Source organism: Halichoeres trimaculatus, unplaced genomic scaffold (genome assembly GCF_033239565.1).
Source record: "Halichoeres trimaculatus isolate MK-OKI-2021-1 unplaced genomic scaffold, fHalTri1.1 fHalTri1_scaffold_11, whole genome shotgun sequence".
Taxonomy (NCBI): domain Eukaryota; kingdom Metazoa; phylum Chordata; class Actinopteri; order Labriformes; family Labridae; genus Halichoeres; species Halichoeres trimaculatus.
In genome coordinates, this window is record NW_027437189.1 from 29,516,188 (window position 1) to 29,522,563 (window position 6,376).

At 41.3% G+C, this 6,376-nt stretch overlaps 1 non-coding gene across 1 annotated transcript; it reads left to right on the forward strand.

Annotated features, from left to right (window-relative positions):
- Window positions 1-2,259: 2,259 nt before the first annotated feature.
- trnan-guu (transfer RNA asparagine (anticodon GUU)) lies at window positions 2,260-2,333 on the forward strand. Its single transcript has one exon. It is a non-coding gene; the product is annotated as a tRNA-Asn (tRNA).
- Window positions 2,334-6,376: the final 4,043 nt, after the last annotated feature.

Consider the following 6,376-nt stretch of genomic DNA (forward strand, 5'->3'; position numbering starts at 1 on the left):
TTTATCCTTGACAGCTGCTGAATTTTTGAGTTTATTGACTGGCATCATAGATTTCTCCAAAACTGTGGCAGAGCACACATATCAAGATATAGGAGAAAAAAAACTCAGTTTGTTTTTTTTCCCCCTGACACACACAAACACACACACTCACAAAAAAAAAACATTATCCAAACTGCTCAGCTATCAGGACATCAATTATTATGTAAGTCACAGCACTTATCCCGCACCAAACAGCAGAAATGTTCAGTGTAATACTGTCGCTTTAATGCAGAACCACGGATGTTGCATTGATTTCGCTCCGAGTGATTTTCCACCTTGTTTCGGGATCCTTGGCAGGAGTTTTTTTCCCCTCAAAGACAAGGTTGCCAGGGCAACTGCCTCAGGTTAAGACGACATTAAAACTCTGGTTTGATTTCTGTGGTTTGAAGGTGTGCGTGTGTGTGTGTGTATGAAGACTTTTGACTTTTTGTGTGTGGGTGGTTTGTGTTTGTGTAGACTTGGGTGTGTTCCTGGAATCTTCCCTCAAACTTCTATAACTTAACATATTGCTAGTGTAAAACTTCTAATAAAAGCCTCTACAATATAAAAGCAGGGCCCCTTAAAGCAGCTGGATAATGCTGTACATGTTAACTTTTTATCTGTACAACAAAGCATCAGATTTTTACACTAATGCTGAGACACGTAGTCGTTTAAGACTGATGTGGAATTTGTTGTAACTTCCCTGTGAGAAATGTTTCTTTTAGACTTGGATGAGTTTTCAGGATTTATTTCAGGACAGTTACTTGTGTTTGCAGCAAGATTAACAAAGGAACAGAGCTGATCAGCTGAGCAGTGACATATTTTACCCAAACCATAGAAATCAGTCTGATGATATCTACATACTCCACGGACACAAGTGTCAGCAAAGGGCCACAGAGTACACTCTGATAATACTGAACAATTTCAATAACACCACTCCAAGTTTACAAGAACTATTTATTCAAGCCATCAAAGTTTAAAAGATAAACAAAGTGGAACCAAGAAAACAGGAGGAACTGAATGCCATTGAGTGTGTCTAAAAATCAGCAGGAGGGAGTCTTGTCTATTGATCTTTTTTTCTTTTTTTTTTTTTTTTTTTTCGGGAGAAGAACAGGAGGGGGGAAAGTAGTGCTGCACAACTTGCATAAATTGTGTGATTGCTATTATTTCGGACAATATTGGGATTTGCCGTTGTGATTATAATGAATAGTAATACCATACTACGTTCTTTGCTTTAGAGAAAAAGAGATTATTAGAAGTTATGATACATATATAAAGCTTGATTAAAAACACACATTTTTATTTAAGATTTTGAATTTTCGTGATACTACCAAAAAAGCTTGTACAGTGCTGTTCTAAGTACTGTTCTCATTACACTACAGTTTACTGTTTCGTTAAATTTTAGTTTCAATGCTGTTTCTTTTTCTTCTTCTTTTTTTTTTTTTTAGATTAAGTTTTATTGAGCTTTTTGTAAATACTGTAGCCTATAGATCCTTGTTTTTAGTACATAACTGAAACAATTAGGCTGGATGGAAAATGGAATTGAAGTTGTTTGTAGGCTGTTGCACTAAACTGGTTCATAACTACTTGACAAGTGCAACGAGGAAGGCATGTGGCTGTAAACCTGCAAGAATAACTGTAGAGTGGTGCCAGCTCTGCCAACTTAATCCACAGTGCCAGGGATGACCTGGTGTGGTTTGGGTGTTTTTTACCAAGGCCTGCCAGCTCTGGGCTTTCCCCCTCTCCCTCTCCTGGACAGTCCTGGGTTTGGTCAGGACTTTTGCTTCCATTGTTTTTGACTTGACTGAAGAGGGAAAGAAAGATGTGCACAAGCTAATATGATATAATTGGGGTCTCTTGTGTTAAGTCTATGAAACGTTGCTGAAAATCAGCATCAGCAATTTAAACCACTGTGGTTAACTTGGTCAAAGTGCCGACCCCTGCCCTAAGCATCCGCAGCTGATGCCACCTCGGCTACGCATGCAGTGATGTAGTGACGTTTCAAGGTGACACAATGATGTGACTCCGACTTGGCTCCTTGCTGATGGAAATCCAAGCTGGCTCTTAGAAAGAACATGAGTAGAACCAGATAAGCACCATCCCTGACACCAGCACAGAATAAGCACTGGTGGAAAGGGGGTAAGGGAAAAGGTGTGGCTTTGAATGTGTCACAACACAGAGGTTTGATAATCAGCCCACAGTGTCTTGCCTTGGCCACCCAGGGGCCCACGAACCATGCACGTCTCTGTGGCGCAATTGGCCAGCGTGCTCAGCTGTTAACCGAGAGGTTGGTGGTTTGAGCTCACCCAGGGACAAGTGGTATTTATCCCAGGATATTCAATGCTCAGTACTGGAAACTCAGTGACCCACCAGCCAAACTGGACCTTACTGTCATGTCTAGTTTGTCTCTTTGCCTCTCTATCTGCAAATTGCCAGGGATGACCTTGTGTGGCTCTGGTGTTTTCCCCATGGTTTACCAGCTCTGTGCTTTCCCTCCCTCCCTCACTCCCCTCTCCTGGGCTTGGTCAGGACTTTTGCTTCCATTGTCTCTGACTTATCTGAAGAGGAAAAAAAGAAGTTGAGAAGGTGATCTGACAAGAGTATCTACTGCAATGGTGCCATGGCTTAGTTGGTCAAAGTGCCTGTCTTGTAAACAGGAGATCCTGGGTCCAGCACTGCTTACACCTATACACTTTGCCAGTCACTCTTTCCCTGTCTCAAAGCTGGAACTGGACTGTTTGTTCAGAAGCCCTCAATTGAAGGCTTGCACAGCTTGTTGGGTTTTTTTTTAGAAAAAGTCCCATCTTACCTCAGGAGCCAGCTCTTTCCAGTGAGGTCCACCAGATGCTCTACAGGGTCAGAACCATAGACTGTATGAAACATGGACGTAGTCTCCCAGACGTCACCTGTCTTTTTCTGAAATGTTAATGAGGCACATTGGCTGTAGTGGCCATATTGGTAGTGGCAAGGGCTTTGTGTACAGCTATAGGGCGCCTGTTAGTCATGTGACCCCGAGCTGTGCCTCTGATTGGGCGAGCTTGTGATCTTAATATCCCCTGACTTCCAGTACTTCCGGAGCCAGCCTCAAGCGAACACTGGAAAAAAAAAAGCAGATTTTAGCACTTCCACATTGTCTCATATTCTTAGACCAGAGGTTGCCGCTTAGGCAGAACCAGTGACATTGCAAGGCTTGGGTTTGCTACAGACAGGTTGATAAACATCCAATGGTCTGTGGATGAATTCAATTCCAGGGTCCCACTGATGGCCTCAAAATGTGTGGCTTTGAACGCATCATGTCACAGGTTTTTGATAATCAGTCCACAGTGTCTTGGATTGGCCACCCATGGGCCCACCATTCATGCATGTCTCTGTGGCACAATTGGCTAGTGCCCACGGCTGTTAACCAAGGGTTGGTGGTTTGAGCCCACCCAGGGATGAGCAAGCCGTGTGAATTAACAGTTAATTTTTACTGTTTCTTTGAGAGTCTACTTTCTTACTATTACACATCAGTTTGTCAGAAATATAACGGTCCAGGGTGTTGGTTACTCTGTGACATGTCTCATCGATGCAGTCAGTCAGATCCACGGGCTGGAGGAAGTCCCAGCCCAGCACAGGCAGAGCAGAATTAGCCTGGGCAAATATGCTGCTTTCCCAGAGCTCCTGGCAGAGTATGCTTAAGTCTGAGCATGTGTGCACCTATTTGTGTGTCCCCGACTTTTCACCAGTGTGTGTTTTCTAGCAGTGTCTGCCTAAGTAAGTGTGTTTGCATTTGTGCGAGTGATAAGAATATGAATAAGAAGAGAGAGTCACAGAGAAATAGATGGCTGCACAAACAAGGGTCTCTTGTGGGCTTTTTACAAAAATGTTTCCTACATCCTGTGAGGCTATTTGCTTCACCACTCTGACTTTCTCTCTTTCACACACACACATACACACACAGGAGACAACCATTTTATACAGGAATCAAAGAAAGTCTCCCTGTAGACCTGAGTTCAGAAGGGACATGAGAAGAATAAACTGGAGGAAACTGTGAGGACTCTATCATTACACTCCATGATTACATACTGTTGAATATAAATCTTTCTGCCTGTGTGTGGATGTGTGATATGCGTCTGTTTTTAGACGAGGTAATTAGATGTAATTACAATATGAACACATGCACCGCCAGCTCTGCCTCGCACTTTTCCAGCAGCTGTAGCTCCACAGGCAAGAGGTGTATTCAGTTTGAGTTTTTACATCTCTAATGAGGTTCGTCTTTGCAGTTACAACAAGTCACATATTCAATTCCTGAAGTCAGAGGGATGGCAACGTGTCTACAACATCGGATCAGACCCTTTGTAATCTTTTTTTTTTTTTTTTGTAAAGGCACCCAGGCACACAAGAGCATACATCCACAGTTGTCCACTGAAAGCGCACACAAACACAATGCTTACCACTCTTTTCCAGCATAAGGGGATTTTTGAGAGTTGGGTGTTGGGGTTTCTACCAAACAGTTATCCAAACTCAAGCCCCATTTCCACCAAGCAGTTAACTTTGATTTGTCTCAGTATAGCACACATTTTGTGGCGTTTTCTTTGACCAAAACCAGGACAAGTCCCCAAATTACTAACCTTTTTGGCACCCTTCTGTTGGGACGCTAGACATATGGATCCGGCCCCAGAAGGCCGAGCTAGAAACACTGCAGCCTGTTGATTGGTCAAAAGAATCATCACTTGCTGTGTGACAGTGGTCAGGGTTCTTTCAGCTTAAGGCAAGTTAAATTCAAAGCTTTTTAAGACTTTTTATTGCCATTTGAAAATAAATTTAACACCAACTTCGCAATAAAAACAAATAAAAAAAAAAACGCCACATCAGTTAGGGTTATGGACAATAGAGTCCCAGCTGCAACTACATCTATGTTTGTTGGTTTCCCCAATCGTGATTCTGTGATGTTACCACAAGAATTAATTACTTAAGAGGAATACATAAATAAAATAAAGTATATACAAACAAATAAATGTATTAAATAGATAAATAAATAATAAATAAATAAAAAATATATTTATTGAATAAATAAATAAAAAAATAAATGTAATCATTTATTTTAAGATTTGGGAATATTTACAATCATACTAACATGTTAACATTTTTCAAGACTTTTAAAGATTAATTCAAGACATTTTGGGGCCTTGGTTTTAGATTCATGAATTCAATGCCTTCTTCAGACTTTTTAAGGATCTGCAGGAACCCTGGTGGTACTGAAGAACAACACATAATCCTGCCATGTTTAAATCTACAGTCCACTTTGTGAAGATTTTTTTTTTCTGAAACAAAGCTTGATTGTACTTTGTAACAAAGAGCTACATATCATTCACAAAGAAGACAAATTGCTGGATGTCTTCCAGTTGTTGCTCTTTGTTTGCTGTGTTGCGGTTTTCTTCTTTGTTTGATTTTTTAGCGGGTTATACTGTGTTGCACTGCTATGCTGTCACACTATTGCTAAGCTGATGCTGTAGTCGGCATCTAGCTTACACGCCACCTACCAAGAAGGGCATGGCTGGCTTTGAAAATGCAAACAGGATCAGGCTCCACAGATCCGACTGGTACCAAACCGTACTGATTCATACCAGACTGCTAGGTGGAAATGGGGCCTCAGTATCATTTTTTCCAGGCTTGCAGGCATACTAACATCTAGTATCAAAGATAATCAACAACACACATTAATCCAGAATCAATTCATTACCCTCACTTTCACTTGTTTTTTCCTATTAATTATTCACATGCTGTGGTTTCTCGTTCGTAAGAAGTGTTGTTGTGATTTACACCACGTTTTAATCTTCTGTTGTAAGATACAGAGCGACACGCCACATACTGACCCTCCTCTGCTTTTACATGTTGTGCATACTGTTTGCACAGATGATGAAATGCTTTGCCAATGTCTTTCATGCAACCTCAGAAGAAAAAATCCAATTATATTTGAAAGAACGTGTCATGTACTTCAACTGAAATGCAACAAGGGACGTAATGACTGAGTGTCACTGGAAGTGACGGACTATCTGAGGTTGAGGAATCACACAGTTCAAAGAGTCATGTATGATCCGCAGTCCATATGTAGGCCTGTTTCCTCATCCTCCTCTGAGAGAAAACACAGTTTAGTGTTTCACGTTAATGCAGACTAACAGGTAGCTCCAGCTCCAGCTCCAGCTCTCTGTAGCTCTCTGTGTCGGAATCACTTGTTGTTGATGATGGAGAGAAAACTCAGAAGTGATGATGAAATGTTTTCTTTTTTTAGCCTGAAGCACATCTTCATGCTTCAGAACCACTTGTAAAGAAATACTGTAAACAGCGCAGCATCTGAAATGGGTTTGCTGAATAAATA